This window comes from Homarus americanus, unplaced genomic scaffold (genome assembly GCF_018991925.1).
Source record: "Homarus americanus isolate GMGI-L3 unplaced genomic scaffold, GMGI_Hamer_2.0 scaffold34354, whole genome shotgun sequence".
Taxonomy (NCBI): domain Eukaryota; kingdom Metazoa; phylum Arthropoda; class Malacostraca; order Decapoda; family Nephropidae; genus Homarus; species Homarus americanus.
In genome coordinates this window covers 426,118-446,413 of record NW_024727436.1, presented here as the reverse complement: position 1 = coordinate 446,413, position 20,296 = coordinate 426,118, and the positions used below count along the sequence as shown (strand labels likewise).

The 20,296-nt window shown below is 43.2% G+C and overlaps 2 long non-coding RNA genes across 2 annotated transcripts; one reads left to right on the top strand and one right to left on the bottom strand.

The window, feature by feature from the left end:
• Nucleotides 1–566: 566 nt before the first annotated feature.
• LOC121865856 lies at nucleotides 567–1,074 on the top strand. Its single transcript, XR_006088840.1, has 2 exons — nucleotides 567–795; nucleotides 972–1,074. It is a non-coding gene; the product is annotated as an uncharacterized LOC121865856 (long non-coding RNA).
• A 3,407-nt stretch (nucleotides 1,075–4,481) lies between these two features.
• Nucleotides 4,482–16,453, bottom strand: LOC121865855. The gene is made up of 4 exons (XR_006088839.1): nucleotides 16,317–16,453; nucleotides 15,837–15,962; nucleotides 5,338–5,720; nucleotides 4,482–4,855 (listed from the first exon to the last, which is right to left on the bottom strand). It is a non-coding gene; the product is annotated as an uncharacterized LOC121865855 (long non-coding RNA).
• Between the last annotated feature and the right edge of the window lie 3,843 nt (nucleotides 16,454–20,296).

Sequence of the window (20,296 nt, the reverse complement as noted above, 5' to 3'; positions counted from 1 at the left end):
ACACTAGCTGTCATATTAGTCCGCCAATACAGTAATCGGTTCTAGGACTGAAATTCCTTACTATTTTAGTAAATATCAAGAAGTTTGTACTATTCAATAATTTTAAATCTTATATTAAATTTTTTAGTCATTTTAACAATTATTTAACATAATTTAAGGACTGTACAGGGAAACTAGTTTTTAGCGTGCCAAACAGCCTGTCAACACACCATACAGGCGTCAGTCTCTGTGTCTTTTAAGTGGAGGTAAAATCTTGCTTCAGACTCTCTTCAACATAAACGATTTTTTTCTGTTTCCAGTCAACTTATTGGTCATTTTGAAATTTATTTTACATATTGACAATATATAATGCAGTGCAGTGTTGATTTAAAGAAAATAATCTTGAATTATACCAAGTGAACTAAAATTTTATGGGTGAAATGGCAGCATGGGGTGACCTCTCTTCCACCCCAATGCCTTCGCTTCTCCCTTCCCCTCCACCCCCATTCTAATTCCCATCATCATCAACCAGGAGCCTTCTACATACACACCTCAAAGTAAGTGTACTTTACTAACTTTTTTGTTTGACTTCAGGCAATTTTCAGTGAGCTGGAACCAATTACCCAAAAACCCATTGAAACAATGGTTTTGGTTAACGAGCAACCTTCTAGAAAGAATTGTGCTCATTAACCGAAGGACCACTGTATGGTAATCAAATACGAAAACCTTGCCACAAACATTAAACCAATATTAACCTAAGATATAATAAATGTAATATTTTACATGTCAGATCAGTGTTGATAAACTGTAGGTTAGGTTAGGTTAGGTTAGGTTAGGTTACAGTTTTATGATAAAATAAATGTATGTAATATTTTACATGTCAGATCAGTGTTGATAAACTGTAGGTTAGGTTAGGTTAGGTTAGGTATTACAGTTTTATGATAAAATAAATGTAATATTTTACATGTCAGATCAGTGTTGATAAACTGTAGGTTAGGTTAGGTTAGGTATTACAGTTTTATGATAAAATAAATGTAATATTTTACATGTCAGATCAGTGTTGATAAACTGTAAGTAATAAAGAATTAAAAACTTCTTAAAATTATATGTCCTGGGAGCTTTAAGCCTACTGTACTGTACACTCACATTAGGTTAACTGGGACAACCTGTTTGAAGAATGTTCACATTTCTTTTGTATCTTCTTAATTCATCAATGTTAGTCAATATTCAGGTACCCACAGAAAGGCGAGACATTCATCTTGCTGTATGTGGCCTAAAATACTACGAACATCTTTAATAATCTTGAAAAAACAAACTTTAAGTACAGTACGTGGGTTTAAGACTAAGCTTTAAGTAGAGTACATCGATACAGTACAGTACGTGGGTTTATAACTAAGCTTTAAGTACAGTACATCGATACAGTACAGTACATCGGTACAGTACATCGGTACAGTACAGTACATCAGTACAGTACAGTACATGGGTTTAAAACTAAGTTTTAAGTACAGTACAGTACATCAGTACAGTACATGGGTTTAAAACTAAGTTTTAAGTACAGTACATCAGTACAGTACATGGGTTTAAAGCTAAGCTTTAAGTGCAGTACATCGGTACAGTACAGTACATCAGTACAGTACATGGGTTTAAAACTAAGCTTTAAGTACAGTACATCGGTACAGTGCAGTATGTGGGTTTATAACTAAGCTTTAAGTACAGTACATCGATACAGTACAGTACGTGGGTTTCAGGCAAGTTGCACTTGTTTCAAGACCCGAGGGAAGATTTATTACAGTTTCTTAATTCTACAAAGTTAGTCAATATCAGGTCATCCACAAGACTGAGAGACATTGTTCTTGCTTCGTCTGACAAAAACAACAACAATAATATTGCCCCAAATATAATAAAAACCAGAGTTACATCACTTAATTCACCGGCAGTGGTTGTGATGCTTCACACCAAGAGAAACTTGCTATATTTTATTAAGTATATATTGTAAGGCAATATCCCATTGTCCACATTATCCTCAGACATTCAAAAGTAAAATCTTTACATTGCTAATAAGTTAAAAAATTTAGTTGTTTCGACCATGTCATCAGTGAAATGGCCAGCAGCCACACGGGTGTTTCCTTGTAATGTTTTTTGGAGGACTTTGAGAACACGAGGCATTCACTTTGTTATATTCGGCCACGTTAAAGCCTTAGTCTTACAAGTAATCTTAAAAAAATAAAACATCAACCAAGACAAGGCCGTAGTCCTTGTGGTCACCACAGGTCGCGTGACGTCATTGAATGGGCAGAGCTAAAGTTTATGATGTTACAGAGGTGTGTCCTTACTGTATATAGTCCTTGGTCAGTGGTACTTAGTCATTATACAGAGGTGTGTCCTTATCGTATAGTCCTTGGTCAGTGGTACTTAGTCATTATACAGAGGTGTGTCCTTACTGAATATAGTCCTTGGTCAGTGGTACTTAGTCATTATACAGAGGTGTGTCCTTACTGTATATAGTCCTTGGTCAGTGGTACTTAGTCATTATACAGAGGTGTGTCCTTACTGTATAGTCCTTGGTCAGTGGTACTTAGTCATTATACAGAGGTGTGTCCTTACTGTATATAGTCCTTGGTCAGTGGTACTTAGTCATTATACAGAGGTGTGTCCTTGGTACTTAGTCATTTAAGCACAATTTTAAATATGTACACCCAGTCTCACACACATGTATAGATACAGGCTTTATATCTACGAGGGAATTATGTCAAGTATTTTAGAATCACAGCCTCTTTGAAATTAATTTTGGGGACAAGTATATGTAAAGTGCAACTGAACTGACACCTAATGGGAAGACCAAGTCACTGAAGGAAAGGTGGGGGAGAAGAGAAGGGATTCGATGAGGGAGGGGGATAAGAGGTTAGGTGGGTAGTGAAGGGGCTGATGGACACAAAAAGATCAAAGGGAAAGTCCACTGCCATGGCCACTGCCACCTGACCTCACCAAACCTCTAGGTATGTGACCGTGTGGTGTCTACCCACACCTTCCCCTTCACTCACACCATACCTAACTTTTACAATGGTTAATAATTAATTAGTTAATTAAAAATATATTATTAGTTTACATGTAACGAGAAGCGATTTTTTTCAAATTTATTGGGATAAAAGTTTTAAAAAATCATATCCAAGTAAAAGTACTAAAAAATTTTAATTTTTAAAAAGTAAACAACCAAAAAAGTTACTTGAGTATATTACTCAAGTAACATTTATTATGTTACTTTACAACTCTGTCTAAAAGCCACGAATCATCAACCAACCAAACTTAACCTAACCTAACCAGCCAAACCTAACCCGACCAACCAAACCACTCGACCCAACTTAACCTAACCATCTTACAATACCTTACCTTCAAGTATGAGGTTTGATATATCAGGTTTGGTTTATGTTAAATATAAGACACGAACACTGAGTTACGCACATCACCAAATAACCCAATTTCGTAGTAATAAACTAATAATAAGTTTTAGTTAGTTAAGGTAAACAAGAATAAATTATATTAGTATTTTCATCATAAATAACAAATATTTATGAGCTGAATAAACTTACTGGTAAAATTATTAAGTAATAGAAAACGTTAACATATAATTTAGCTGTTGCTCTTACCTACTGATGAGACGCAGGGAGGACGAGGGTTCATCTCTCATCTCACCACAGGGAGGACGAGGGTTCATCTCTCATCTCACCACAGGGAGGACGAGGGTTCATCTCTCATCTCACCACAGGGAGGACGAGGGTTCATCTCTCATCTCACCACAGGGCGGACGAGGGTTCTCTCATCTCACCACAGGGAGACATCTCTCACCACAGGGAGGGTTCATCTCACCACGAGGGTTCATCTCCATCTCACCACAGGAGGGCGAGGGTTCATCTCTCAGCCACCACAGGGCGACAGGTTCATCTCATCTCACCACAGGGAGAACGAGGGTGTTCATCTCATCATTCACCAGAATCATCACCCAGAGGGAGAGGGTTCATCTCTCATCTCACCACAGGGAGGGCGAGGTTCATCTCATCTCACCACAGGGAGGCGGGTTCATCTCTCATCTCACAGAGGGAGGACGAGGGTTCATCTCTCATCTCACCACAGGGAGGACGAGGTTCATCTCTCATCTCACCACAGGGAGGGGCGAGGGTTCATCTCTCTCATTCCACCACAGGGAGGACGAGGGTTCATCTCTCATCTCACCACAGGGGAGGACGAGAGTTCATCTCTATCTCACCACAGGAGGCGAGGGTTCATCTCTATTTCACCACAGGGAGGACGAGGTTCATCTCTCATCTCACCACAGGGAGGACGAGGTTCATCTCTCATTTCACCACAGGGAGGACAGGGTGTTCGTCTCCTCTCATTTCACCAGGTCATCTCACCACAGGGAGGACGGAGTTCATCTCCTCTCATTTCACCAGGTCATCTCACCACAGGAGGACGACCCAGTTCATCTCTCATTTCTTGGAGTCATCTCACCACAGGGAGGACGAAGGTGTTCATCTCCTCTCATTTCACCAGGTCATCTCACCACAGGGAGGACGAGGGTGTTCATCTCCTCTCATTTCACCAGGTCATCTCACCACAGGGAGGACGAGGGAGTTCATCTCCTCTCATTTCACCAGGTCATCTCACCACAGGGAGGACGAAGGTGTTCATCTCCTCTCATTTCACCAGGTCATCTCACCACAGGGAGGACGAGGGTGTTCATCTCCTCTCATTTCACCAGGTCATCTCACCACAGGGAGGACGAGGGTGTTCATCTCCTCTCATTTCACCAGGTCATCTCACCATTGCCACTTCATAATTATCACCAACAGCTTCTTCAATATCTCCTACATCATCAAGCCTGAAACCATAGAACCATTTAATTGATAGAAAAAGAAGAATTGATGGTGTTTGTATCACAGAACTCACCAGTAATTAACCTTTAAATAGTTAATAAACATGAGCTAACGAACACAAAGTCTATTAATACATATAGAGTAACAGTTTGCATGTTCTCTTCTCTCACGAGGCAGAGGGTTAAGGTGTAGATAACGGCTACCACCACAAGTCGTTTGTTGATTTTATTAATTTTTGCTGTACTTGGTGTTTTGATTATTTTAAGTTTACTAAAAGAAAAAACGACAAAACTTTCTATTATGATTTAATTTTTTTTCACGTATCACAATTTTCCTCCCGGCGCCATCTTTGTTTACCTCACACAAGAGCCAATGTGAACTTGGATGGTTATTTTAATGACTAACTAAGGATCTATTTATCCCAGACCATAATGGAAATAATCTTTGGATGTCTTTTCTAAATTAACCTTTGGTTTAGTGGACTTACATTGTGTACTTTTGTAGTACAATGATGATCTTGTCTGGCGGTGGTGGTTGTTAGGGTGGCGTTCTGTTGTTGTTGAGTCAGAAGGATTAAAACCTTCCTGCTGTATCACCAGAGTATACTGTATAAGTACACGAGGCTGTATCACCAGAATATACTGTATAAGTACACGAGGCTGTATCACCAGAATATATTGTATACTGTATAAGTAACGGGACTCTTGACAACCACCTCCCGTAATCACAATGGCGTCCACCTGAGTCATTACCCGGAGGAGTAACTGGGGGAGTGATGCGGCCACGCGCGCCGTCTATGACAGGTTCATCACCACTCAACGGCAGGTGTTCTTGTTGCGGCTGTTTTCTGTTGTAGCTGATGCTAACTTTCTGTAGAAGTCAAGGCTTATATTAGTAATTATATCTCTTGATCATCCTGTCAAAAAAAGCAAATATATTGTTTATACCATATGACGCACATCTTATTGTGACCATCCTGTGAAAAAACACAATATAAGCTGCCCTCTGTATATTAAAGGTTAAAATAGAGTCTCGGTGTAAATTTTGTCTCTCAGCTGGTGGTGTTAAGTGAATATGACACACACTGTTGCTTTCATTGTTATTAAGTCAGTTTCCTGGTACAGTTAAGGTGGTCGAGAAAGGTGAAGCACACACACACACACATCGTCAACTGCTGTAGTACATGTGGTCTACTGTACAGTAGTGTTCACTATCAATAACACGTAGTAAATTGAGAGAGAGAGAGAGAGATGAAGTGGAAGATGAGGGTAATGGGGAGGTAAGATGGGTGAGTGTGTGGGTGTAATTGGTGATGGATGAAGGGAGAGACGACGATGGATGGATGGATGGATGGAAGGGAGGGAGGGAGAGGAGGGTTTGGAAGGGAGGGAGAGGAGGGTTTGGAAGGGAGGAAGAAGAGGGTTTGGAAGGGAGGGAGGGGAAGAGACGAGCAAAGTTTGATAGAAAGAAAAGTAATGATTAGCTCTCCACCAGCTCTCTCTCTCTCTCTCTCTCTCTCTCTCTCTCTTTCTTTCTCTCCACCAGCTCTCTCTTTCTCTCTACCAGCTCTCCTTCCTTCCCTCTCTCTCTCTCTCAACAACCATCACCACAACATTACACAGTCAAACCCTCACCCGGGAATCACAAGGACGCACTAACTACCCCTATATATAATGGTTATCGCCTTAGTGGCCATGGTGCTTAAGGGGGAGGTGATGAGGGGGCAACACAGTGCTAAACTATCTCACTGTTAAGGGTATAATGTTGATGGGTCCTGAGGGAAAGGCGTGTGTCTGGGTGCGTGTGTGTGTGTTTGGGTGGGTGGGTGTGTGAGAGAGAGAGAGAGAGAAAACAGGCGTGTGTGTGTTTGGGTGCGTGTGTGTGTGTGAGAGAGAGAAAACAGGTGTGTGTGTGTGTGTGTGTTTGAGGCAGACAGAAAGAGAGAGAGAGAGAGAGAGAGAGAGAGAGAGAGAGAGAGAGAGTCAAAACATACATACCAAGAAACAAACACAAACAAACAAACGGTAAACACAACCTCAAAAACAACAAGTGTTATGGAGGTGAAAACTATTTGGCTGGTTGGTTATTGTGGTAAAGTTGAGTCCCAGGGTTCGAGGTTTCATTCAACAAAAGTTCAAGCCGGCTCATGTGGGATTCGTGGCACGCTTCGAATCCTCGGTGGGTGTGTGTGTGTGTGTGTGTGTGAGGTCAGTGGCGCTATCTAGTTCATTTTATCTTGATGTCTAAAGAGGTTTGTTTTATAAATATGACAGACAGACAGACAGACAGACAGAGACAGACAGACACAGAAAATGCTAGTCACAGATAGAGAGAGAGAGAGAGAGAGAGAGAGAGAGAGAGAGAACCACCACCATCTCAAAGTCAACACAATAAGCTGGCCGCGACCTCTCTTCTACACATAACATCAGATAAGCTTCGGACGCTTCAAGCTGAGGAAAAGATTCGCTGCAAAGTCTAACCCGTTTTTAACCCCCATCCTGTCTTCACTTTAGCGACGGGTTATGTAGTTGACGTGAGAACCTTTGAGTGTCTTTTTGGGAGGTCTGTCTGTCTGTCTGTCTGTCTGTCTTTGTCTGTCTGTCTTTGTCTGTCTATATCTCTCTGTCTTTGTCTGTCTGTTCCTCGCATAAGAGAAACAATTGGTTCAACAGAAAATCTTCCTCACTACAAATTGGCGCCAAAAATCCCCGCCACAAGAGCTAATTTGGCCGGGAAAATGACTAGCCTCCCACCAACGAATTAAAACTTCTCTCTTATTGGTCACAGCTTCGGGGAGCCAATCAGAACTCGCGTAGCATCTTAAGTGATCATTTACACGTAATAACTGAAATGAGGAGGAAAAATATGTGGTTATTACTGAAAACAGGAGAGATATTCCCCCGCCACGCAGCCTGAATTGAAACACTCGGAAAATAACACTAAATATTCCCGCCACAAGTGTAATTTTACGCCAAACGACTACACTTATACAGCCAATTAAAACTTCCCTCGTATGGCCAAACAGCATCAGGGAACCAACCAGAATTAGCCTATATTTTTAAGCACTCGCTACAAGCACCAATTAAAATCAACTATTTTTTTATGTGGTTCCTGGTGAAAAATTCCCGCCAAAAAAGAACAATTTTGGCAGGAAAATCAACATACTCACCGCAGCCAATCAAAACTTTTCTTCTACAACACAGAGCCAGAGAGCCAATCACATGACCGTAAACATGTAAACAGACGATAAAAGTGAACAATAATTAATGATAGCTGCGTCAGTGAGGGCAGGGCGTCGCTTGGCTCACAACATAAACACAGGGATTTGAAGATAACTCCCTCGCATGGATAAACTGTATCAGTCAGTCAGTCAGTCAGGATAAACGGGCATTGAGTTGACGACGCATCTTAAGTTAGCAAAGGCTATGTAAAGTGGGAGAGGTGGTGGAGGAGGGAGAGGTGGTGGAGGAGGGAGAGGAGGTGGTGGAGGAGGAGGGAGAGGTGGTGGAGGAGGAGGGGGTGGTGGAGGGAGGGAGAGGTGGTGGAGGGGGAGGAGGGAGAGGGTGGTGGTGGAGGGAGAGGTGGTGGAGGAGGGAGGGTGGTGGTGGAGGGAGAGGTGGTGGTGGAGGGAGGAGGTGGTGGTGGAGGGAGAGGAGGTGGTGGAGGAGGGAGGTGGTGGAGGAGGAGAGGAGGAGGGGTGGAGGTGGTGGAGGGAGGGAGAGGTGGTGGTGGAGGAGAGAGGTGGTGGGTGGTGGAGGAGGAGAGGGAGGTGGTGGAGGAGGAGAGTGGTGGAGGAGAGGGAGAGGGAGGAGGTGGTGGAGGAGGGAGAGGGAGGTGGTGGAGGAGGGAGGAGGGTGGTGGAGGAGGGAGAGGAGGGTGGTGGAGGAGGAGGGAGGTGGTGGAGGAGGGAGAGGAGGTGGAGGTGGTGGAGGGAGGAGGAGGTGGTGGAGGAGGTGGTGGAGGAGGGAGAGGTGGTGGAGGAGGAGGGAGGTGGTGGAGGAGGAGAGGTGGTGGTGGAGGAGGGGTGAGGTGGTGGAGGAGGGAGAGGAGGTGGTGGAGGAGGGAGAGGAGGTGGTGGAGGAGGGAGAGGGTGGTGGAGGGAGGTGGTGGAGGAGGAGAGGTGCCGGGGTTAGGTGCTCCACGCTCTGTTAAACCGGAAAATTAACACCAGGTGGAGCTAACAGCCTCCATCATACTGCTGTGTTAGATTGTGTTAAGACTGTTAAGAGTGTGTTATCCTGCCGCGTGGTGATGATGGTTAAAAGATAAGTTATTAGTATTCATGAGAAAATTTGTAACTTAAAAGAAAATTAAATATGGTCTATTGTCTGTTGATACACACACACACACACACACACACACACACACACACACACACACACACCCCTTTCCCTCCTCCCTCTCCCCCCTCCTTCCCCCTCCCCCTTCCCGCCCCATCCCTCCCCCCATGCCCCAGTGACCTCCTTGGCCAAATCCTAAAGCGTGGGGTCATTAGGCACGAGTCTTGTGGGTTAGGTCAGGAAAGGTCAGGGTCAGGTCAGGTTAGGTCAGTTCAGGTCAGGTAAGGTTAGTTCAGGTAAGGTTCGTTGAGGGAGGTTATTATGATATAGAACACACAGACAGACAAACAGACAAACAGACAGACAGACAGACAGAGACAGACAGAGACAGACAAAATGAACTGTAAATTTAGAGAGAGGACTTAAAAGGCTTACCAATATAGCAATGAACTGAGAGAGAGAGAGAGAGAGAGAGAGAGAGAGAGAGAGAGAGAGAATGACCAGGATGAGTGAGGGAGTCCATCTGAGAAAATCCTGGCTTGTGATTGGTAGCTAGACATTGATTCACTGTTCTCTGATTGGTCGATGGGTCCTCGCTCGCTGCTCTCTCATTGGTCAGATCATACGAGTACTGTGGTCGATTTCTTTAACCAGTTTTTATGAGGAACTTTCCTAGTTTAGAGAGAATTACCCAAGTTTCCGAAAGTTAATTTGGGTTCCTAAGTGGTGAGAGAGAGAGAGAGAGAGAGAGAGAGAGAGAGAGAGAGAGAGAGAGAGAGAGAGAGAGAGAGAGAGAGACCAACCTTCAGAATATTAATCACACACACACACACTCTACCACCACAAAATGTCGACTTTCTTCTCTTCATTAGTTATTCATCCCTGGTTGTCGAAAGGTCAGGAGGCCGCTGTTCCAAATTTAATTATTGTGCTTCTTTAATCTCATCTCATCCACAACCAGACTGAATATTTGGTGGGGTGGGTTGGGTTGGGGTGAGGTTGGGTTGGGGTGAGGTTGGGTTGGGATGAGGCGGGTTGGGGTGAGGTTGCTTGGGGTGGCTGGGTTGGGGTGAGGTTGGGCTTGGGATGAGGCTGGGGCTGGGATGAGGTTAAGCAATGAGGTTGGGCTAGTGAGGCCAGTGGGGTGGGTTAGGTCAGATCAGTGTACCAAAGGGCGCCAGATGACCAAAAAAACCCATCATAAACACAAGATTTCCAACCTTATTATCCCTCACGTCTAGCACTCTTTTACCCCGAGTCAGGTCATACCGCCCCTCCTCCATCACCCAGCCTCAGTGCCTCTCCCCAGATGGCACTAGCTGGCACTGAGGCCCCCTGAGTGCCAGAGTAGAGATGAAGTATGTAGTTGAAATGGTTAAGGAGTTGTTTAAAGGTTGAAGTATAGGTGGTGGTGGTGGTCGGTCTGTCTGTCTGTCTGTCTGTCTGTCTGTCTGTCTGTCTGTCTGTCTGTCTGTCTCTGTCTGTCTGTCTGTCTCTTCACCTTCCTTTCACTCGTAAATGTATAGAATGGGAGGTATGCAATAATAATAATAAAAATAATAATAATAATAATAATAATAATAATAACAATAATAATAATAATAATAATAATAATAATAATAATAATAATAATAATAATAATAATAATAATAATAATAATAATACAACACACACCGCGGCTTTCATCGTGTCCAGTGATTTTTTTTTTGCCTGTGTAGTTCATCCTTTGTGGTGTAGAGAAGGTCGAGCCTTGTTGAACTGTGTGTGTGTGTGTTGGGAGTGATGGATTGTGTCGTGTTCCATTGCCTGTTTCTCTTTGTCGTTTCTGTTATATTGCATTCTGTGTTTTTGTGATAGTCTCTCTCTCTCTCTCTCTCTCTCTCTCTCTCTCTCTCTCTCTCTTCCAACGCGTGTTATTTTTAAAGTACAATCTACTGTCACGTGGGGAAGGGATCGCCAGGCGGAACAAATGGCTGTATTGGCGTAATATTTATAGTAACAGAGCATAGTGTGGTAGTATTTGATGATGACGTCAACCAGAGACAGAAATACAGACAGACTGAAACAGACAGACAGACAGACAGACATCAACCCAGTGTTACAAAATAATCCCCAAACTCATTAACAACATAATCCGTAATTAACACTTAAAAACTGTTCAGGTATTATAATGTACAGCAGGTGTGTGTAAATTCCACATATAATTAAAATATATAATTAATTCATTCATTTTCGAGACTAATTTACATACCATAATATAGCTTTTGATCCCAGACCTTGAATGAGTAATGTTAACTTCTAGCGAGTGAGATTTTTAATAATAATAATAATAATAATAATAAAATAATAATAATAATAGCAACAACACTACTTCTACAGTACTAAAAATAATAATACCTGTAGTAACATTCATAACAGTAGTGGTAATGGTAGTGGTAGTAATAATAATTTATCTAACTGATGTAACATATCTTTAAGTATGGTATTTCCCTTCCACAAGAAATCACCACCACCATCATCACCATCACTAAACTCACTATCACTAATATCACCATCATCACCACATTACTATCATCACTACCATCCATCACCACCACATTACTATCATCACCACCATCCATCATCACCACCTTACTATCATCACCACCATCCATCAACACCACATTACTATCATCACCACCATCCATCAACACCACATTACTATCATCACCACCATCCATCAACACCACCTTACTATCATCACCACCATCCATCAACACCACATTACTATCATCACCACCATCCATCATCACCACATTACTATCATCACCACCATCCATCAACACCACATTACTATCATCACCACCATCCATCAACACCACATTACTATCATCACCACCATCCATCAACACCACATTACTATCATCACCACCATCCATCATCACCATATTACTACCACTGGACTTCTGAATGACCCATGTTAAATTTTCCCTTTAACATAAGATAATAAGACCACATCTAACTTGTTAACTACGACATTCAGCCACTCAGATTCTCAAAGGCTCATTGGTTAACTTGACTCTGGTAAATGAAGGTAACAAAAGACATTCAACTGCCTCAATTAGGCTGTAAAATTAAAGATGAATTCTCAGTAATTCCTATGTTAAATTATTCTCCTGACAAGTCGACCTTAAGAACTCAGCTAATTTGCATATTTAAATAAGACCTGACAAGTCCATCTTCTTTAAAGTTGAACGGGATACCAAGGGGCATATGAAGCCTGAGTGAACCAGGAGTAATGGTGCCTTTGGCGGCCACACAACCTTAACTGAGCCAACGGGAAGAGAGAACGGAAGGATCTGGATTCTCCAAGGTGACAATCTAAGGTCGAAAGGACTAAAAGAAAATCCCTTTATTGTACTCATACTAGACAAGGTCCTACAGTTAAGAACATTTGGGCTACCTTATAGTAACGAATTTGTCCCGTTAGTCCAATCCCTTAAAATATTAAACATTAATGTTATTATTAAGTATGACTCAACTATTACTGGAATGTTAATTAACAACAGCCCAACCTTGAATATATATTGAAGTGTTAACTTTTTTTTTTAGAGAATAGCCCACCCGGGCACAGGTCATCGACCCACAACGGGGCCTGGGGGATAAGAATAAAAAGAAAATATAAAAGAAAAAGGTTATATTAATCTACACCACGAAGAGGCCGGAAAACCAGCTTTTTAAAGTGAGACATTGCAGCATGAGTATGGAAACACAGAAGGAGGCAGAGCATTCCACAGTTTGGCTGTGTGAGGAAAGAAGGGTGTCCTTGTCCTATAACAGGTTATTATAGTGTGACCGATATCCACAGAGAAACGGTGGGCACCGCGGGCAAGACGTGCGTTACGAGCCCACGGCCTTGCCGGAGGTACACAGGATGCCAAATCCACCGAACATTGCCCGTTAAAGTATCTGTAAAAGAGAGAGTGAAGCAACATTGCGGCGAAGAGACAGGGAAGAGAGATTATCAACTAAAGAAGGAGAGTTAATAAGATGAATGCCTTTGATTCCACCCAATCTAACAGTTGGACAGAAGAAGAGCCACCACGATACACAAATTTATTTGTCAGTGGCCCAAGGTTAAAAAGGCTTTAAAAGCATTTGAGGTAGATGATTAGTGGGTCTCATATTTTTAACCTGACATGACCTGACTTATTAAGTCGCTCATATTTTATAAGCTCTTTCGTGTGCAGTGGAAGTGGTGTGTGGATTAGTGGATCTTATGTTATTGACCTGACCTGATGTTTTGTAAGGTCACCCTGTGTATATAAGGTCTGGCACTTGGGACTTAAATATAAAATAACCAAACAAGAACTCCCTAACAACTTCACCTCTCTTAGACCATAGAGAAGCACACATTATAATAGGCCACCACACAGGCCCAAGCTTCAGTAGAGTACCACAAGGAAGTAACTTATCCCCAACTCTTCACTTCAGACATGCCGCCACCAATTCACGGTGAATACATTGCATATGCTGATGATGTCACCCAGATCATCCGCCATCCAGGCAAGGCCAAACAGATGATGGCATCAAAAACAGCTCGCGCCATAATACAAATCAATAATTACGAGAAGAAATGGAAAATAAAAACTAATACACAGAAACTGAAAATCATACACATGTCAAGGATAAACCCAGCACCAATCACAGTAAACAACGAAGAAATACAATACTCAAACGAAGGAAAAATACTGGGGCTATCAATACCAAGAACAGGAATAAATAAACACATAACAGAACGCAATAGACTAGCCCAAATACAGCTTACCAAATTAAGAAGATTCGGCAAAATGGAAGAGAAAATACAACTACACCTATTTAAAGCACTTGTCCGCCCCCATCTTGAATACCCGCCAATACCATTAAACACGATCAGCCTTACCAACCAATTAAAACTCCAGGCAACACAGAACAAAGCCATCCGCAGAGCCTCCAAACAACGTCCCCCATACACAACCCAAATTAAAGAGCTTCACGAAAAATACAACATTTTACCACAGAACATAAGAACATACAGCCAAGCACAGGCAGTATGGTACAAACTAGAAGTCATGGAAGACGAAATATATAACAGACTAAAAACAGAGGACACCACAAGATCACACAACTGGTGGCCTACAACCCTCAAGAACCACAACTATTGTACACTAAACAGTAAACAAAAGAAGAGAGTATTCTACTAGCTACACAAGGACCTAGTAGACCTCTCCAACTAACACAATAACAAACAACCCCTTGCTAGCTAGGTTAGCCTCCTCCCCCCTGTTCCCTCGAGCTCGGGCGACCTCTTAGTGCGGCCTTCACCACAGCCAATCAAATCGTCTCTGCTAGGTGGATAGCCCACCTGCTCTTATTCTCTACTACTTTACTTCCCGTTTCATAACTTCCCTTCTACCTTACCTCTTCTCTCCCTTCCCATGGCAAACCATTGCCATTTTATCTCCATTATCATCATCATCATAAATTCACAAAAGATGAGGAACATCCCTTCAGCAACACAAGGACCTGAAGGGACCCTCCAATAAACCCCAAAACATCACATTCCCTTGGATCGCACTTTAATCTAGCTTAGCTTAGTTTATCTATCCTCCCTTGCCCCTGGAGGACTGAGGGACGTCTTCCCACTTCTTAACTATACCTTGCCCTAAATCTCCTTGTTCACCTCAGAGCCACCGCTCTCATATCTCGGTGTTCTGACTGACTGACTAAATTCAGTTGCCTCTGAAGATGTCTTGAATAAAGACGGTCGGTAGCTAAGGTGCTCCATTGTTTCCCTTTTCCTGTGTGGTTTTATCGAGATGTATGTATGTATGTGTGTATGTGTGTATGTATGTATGTGTGTGTGTATGTATGTATGTATGTATGTCAACCAGTATATTTCAATCATAGCTAACAATAAAGCTCAGCACCAACGTCGTCACCAACATCGTCATCAATCTCCCTCACCAACACTACTCTCCCTCACCAACAGTCATCAATCTCCCTCACCAACACTACTCTCCCTCACCAACATCGTCATCAATCTCCCTCACCAACACTACTCTCCCTCACCAACACTGTCATCAATCTCCCTCACCAACACTACTCTCCCTCACCAACACATCAACTCTCCCTCACCAATGCTCCATCCTTCACCTTTAGTACCTCCTCTCCACGCCACAATGTTAAATTTCTTGACGTGTTTTTTTAAGTGCTCTCGTAAACTGCTTTGGAGATAAAATGAAAAGAATCTAAAAGCCTCATTTTCTCTGTTTAATTTTCACGTCCGTTTGATTCTATTTAACTTTCTCATTTATTTACGTTTTTTTTTAATCTTTACTCCAGTTTAAATTATTGTTTGTTGTTTATATTTCTTTGTTTATGTAATCAACCATAAATGTAAGGTAATTTGTTTCAATATTCTGGATCTCTTAAAATATTAGGGAAGGGGGGAGGGTAGGGGAGAGGGAGGGTCGGGGAGAGGGAGGGTCGGGAGAGGGAGGTGGGGTCGGGGAGGTGGGGAGAGGAGGTGGGGTCGGGGAGGGGGGAGGTAGGGGTCAGGCGCGGAGCAAATTATAATGTCAACAAACACATATATGCCGCCACATCTAACATAACCCCGCCACACGATGTATCTACCTATCAATTCTACCACATAAAGACTCATTAAGCCTCTCCATTAACATACCTGGATGGTTGTTGGCCGTAAACACTGTCTTCCTCCCTGGGGTTACAAGATGGCAGCAATGTTATTCCTTCTTGTTTTACTTCAAATCTTCACTCAGTTGGTCAGCAAACAACTCCCGTCTGCTCTCTGTTGAATAATTGAAGCCTTTAATACACTGTGTCAGATCTGAGGAAGAATTGACCGCTAAATTATAATGTAATATTGAAAATTACGTCGGTGTGGTGGAGGATATGTGGACGGCAGAGTTGACGTAATTCTAACATTAATTTCACGTTTATTTTTCCTCAAACACACGACTCACTGCATCTACCTCATCCAGAAAGCTCTAATAATAAACAAACAAACACACAAAAAATGATAAAATAAGCCAGAAAAGTCACAATTTGAGATTAAAATATGGAAGAGAATTCAATGGCCGAGTGAGACCGGCTATACATTTTTGATTCGAGTCTTGCGTAAATAACAACTACCAGCTCTTACCTTATCAATTCATCGTAAAGTAATCGACTCGTCTGCTATATTAGACACTATAGCTTGATAATTTAAATCAATAAAGGCTCTGGGATAACGAACACAGCTGAAATACAAGTTGAAGTCACCATCCCACCCGACCCAGTGTTTAGGTAGTGTAGTTCGCTAAGTTGACCGCCAGGTGTCGTGTGAGAACGGGAAGACATGGTAAAGATTACGAGGGTGACTTAACTAGAATTTATTACCATTTGTTTTTGTCGCAGATTGATGATGCTGGTCCTGTTTCATTAGTTAAAAGATGCTAAACAAGCCATGAAGAGAGAGAGAGAGAGAGAGAGAGAGAGAGAGAGAATGACTACCACTTAAGGGTAGCATTAGCACTAACCCTCACATATATACAGGCTCTCTCAGGCGTGATGCAATTTTTCCCAGGAACCAGAACCCCCTTCTAAACCACGCCCACCTCCCACATACTTCTACGCCATTGGCCGGATCGACATAAACGTCACGCGTATATTAACCCCCCCCCCCCCCCCCACCACCACCTACCTCTTCCATTTCCTAATACCACATAAGACAGACGGGAAACATATTGGTTGGTAATGAAAATATATTGTGTGTCTCAATGCCTGATACAAGTAGCCGAAATATTAACCTATAAACCGCCATTGTCACTTGAAATCTCTCTCACTCTCTCTCTATTTTGTTATCTGTATTCCTCTTACCCTTTATTTTATTCCTCCTCTTGTTCTGTTTCTCTCTTCTCTTATCTCTATTATTCACCTCCCCTCATCTTTATTTTTCTCCCTCTATTTCTCTTTCCTCGCCTCTCATTCTCCTCCATCTTTCTTCCTTTGTCTTTCTCCCCTCATCTCTCTCATTCTCCTCCAGTTATCTTTCTCCTGATAGTTCTCCATCTATCTCTTTTTGTCTCAATTTATCTCTCCCCTTCCCTCTTTCATCAGTTTCCCTCTTTCTCCCACAAATAGAAATTGATTCAATTCTTTCGCCTGGGGAGTGAAGTGATGACTTTCCCTGACGATCTCAAATGTTCCTCTATTACTACTACTAATACTACTACGACTACTACTACTACGACTACTACATCTTCACTACCACCACCACCACCACCACTACTACTACTACTACCACTACTACTACTACTACTACTACTACCACTACTACTACTACTACATATTCACCATCCAGCCCCACCCTCCAGGGAATTACATCACCAGCCTCCGGTAGCAAATCAAAGCTCACGTCTTCACTGCTTCTACAGGTGGCTCCTCCGTCAGGCGGCTCCTTCGTCAGGTGGCTCCGTCAGGCGGCTCCTTCTACAGGTGGTTCCTCTGTCAGGCGGCTCCTCTGTCAGGTGGCTCCTTCGTCAGGTGGCTCCTTCGTCAGGCGGCTCCTTCGTCAGGTGGCTCCTTCGTCAGGCGGCTCCTTCGTCAGGCGGCTCCTTCGTCAGGGTGCAGGATGTACACTGAGACAGATCCTGAGGGAATATAAACATCGTGACTAGGAAGATTATTATTCTGCCAGCGCCTCTTGTAAGCTCCTGAGTCCTCCCCCTTTGGAGAGGTGAGGTGAGGTGAGGTGAGGTGAGGTGAGGTGAGGGAAAGTAAGTGAGAGATAGTAGGCGTCTACACCAAGGAGAGAGAAAGTAGATGTCTAGACTGAAGTGAGGGAAAGTAAGTGAGAGAAAGTAGATATCTAGACTGAAGTGAGGGAAGTAAGTTAAGGATTTTCATTACTCAGTGTTAAGGAATACACTAAGAAGCCCGGACTACTCCCCAACTGCACTGGTGAGCGGAAACGGGTGGGGGAAGGGGACAAGAGAGGTGTGGCGTGGGGGAGGGGAGAGGGGGGGTAGGGTGGTGTGGGGAGGGTAAAGGAGGGGTAGGGGGTAGAGAGGACAATTTGCCTACCTCTATAATCGGGGAAAAATGGAAAAAATGGACCCAGTAATTGGATCACCATAAATTGTGTGTTATTATTTCCCAGGCGAGGGTTTGGTCTCTCAACAATTAATACGAAAAATAGGAGAGAAAATTGGTAAATGGGAAATTAATCTTGTGTAAGAAATGGTGCTTAGTTTAGGTTGGGGGAGGGGAGAGAGAGAGGGGGGAGGCGGAGAGGGAAGGGGAGGAAGGAAGGAAGGAGGGAGGAGAGAATAAAGGAAGAACTATGGAAGTGAGAGGGAAATGTAAGAGTATTGAGGGAGGAAGGTAGGAAGAGAGGGGAGGGAAGGTAGGAAGAGAGGGAAGGAGGGGGAGAGGGAAGGCGGGGAGAGAGGGAAGATAAGGAGCGAAGGAGAGAAGGAAGAAAGTAAAGAGAGAAAGAAGGAGAGGATAAAAGATAAACTGAATAATAAGGAAAGGAACATGAAAAATGAAGAGTTAGTAAAGAAGAGTGATAAAATATAATAAAGGGGGGAGGCGGGAGACTAGGAGTGAGTGGGACACACACACACACACACACACACACACACACACACACACACACTGTCTTGTCAGCTTTCTCGATTACATATACCGCCATCTCGAGAAACGAAAAACGTCTGTAGCTGTCGCCTTCATTGATTTCACTAAAGCGTTCGACCTAGTCGACCACAATATAATCATAAACAAAGCTATTGACCTCGGGCTTCGGAGAAGTCTCATACCATGGCTTACAGACTTCCTCAGTGACCGACGCCAAGCTGTACGCTTCCGAGGGGCTGTCTCCACCTTTCAGTCACTCACCTGTGGCGTCCCCAAGGCACCAAGATGGGACCACTCTGCTTCCTTATGCTCATCAATGATGCCCTAAGAGAAACCCCTGCTCGCTGGAAATATGTCGACGACTCCACCATTGGGATCAGCGTCAACAATTCCGCTCCCAACTATACCGCCCTTCAGGATTTATTGAACAGTCTCCAAAACTGGGCCACCAACAACCATGTCACCATCAACCATACCAAGACAATGGTTATGCACATCAACCTCTCCTCCGACATTGTCCCACCTCCTTCCATTACCCTAGGTCCGAACACACTCCAGGTTGTAGATTCCACGAAGCTCCTCGGCGTCACCATAGACAACAAACTAAATTGGAAACCACACGTCAGTGAAGTTGTCAAATCCTCCAGTTTCCGTCTCCACCTCCTCCGCCGACTCAAGTCCCTCGGAGTTCCTGCACACGAGCTCCTCAGTGTATACACAACATTCATACTTCCCAAGCTCACCTATGCCTCCCCCACCTGGTCTTCCTCCCTAAATGCCACACAACGTAAACACCTAGAAAAAGTGCAAAAGAGGGCATGCAAAATTATTCTCTCCTCTTCCTACTCCACATATCAAGAAGCGCTCAACACACTGACCCTTTCGACTCTCACTGACCATCACCACGACCTTATCCGCAAATTTGGTAAGAAGCTTCTACACCATCCCCGACACCGGCTCCTACTACCACCTGACATCCCCTGTCCGAGAATTGCTGTTCGACACCACAACCGCATCCAGCCCATCCGTGCACGAACCGATCGCTATAAGAACAGCCCAGTCCCAACCATTGTAAAAATTATCAATAACATGTAATAAATCAGTGTATTCACTCCCGGTAAACACTGCTCCTTACACTGTCACTATGTTGAAATGAACTGTAGTTTGAGCTGATCCCCATCTAAGTTATTATATGTCTTATTTGTGTCACTTATGTTACTTGTATATTATTTGTAACTCGTAACCCATTCCCCAAATATGTAACTGTATATTTTCAGCCTTCTGGCTGCCAAGCTCTTTCAATAAACCGTTAATTATTATTACATATATTACACACACACACACACACACATCACACACACACATCACACACACACACACACACACACACACACACACACACACACACACACACACACACACACACACACACACACACACACACACACACACACACACATAATAATGGTTGCCCCTCGTGTAACGAGGATGGCCGGCCGAAGG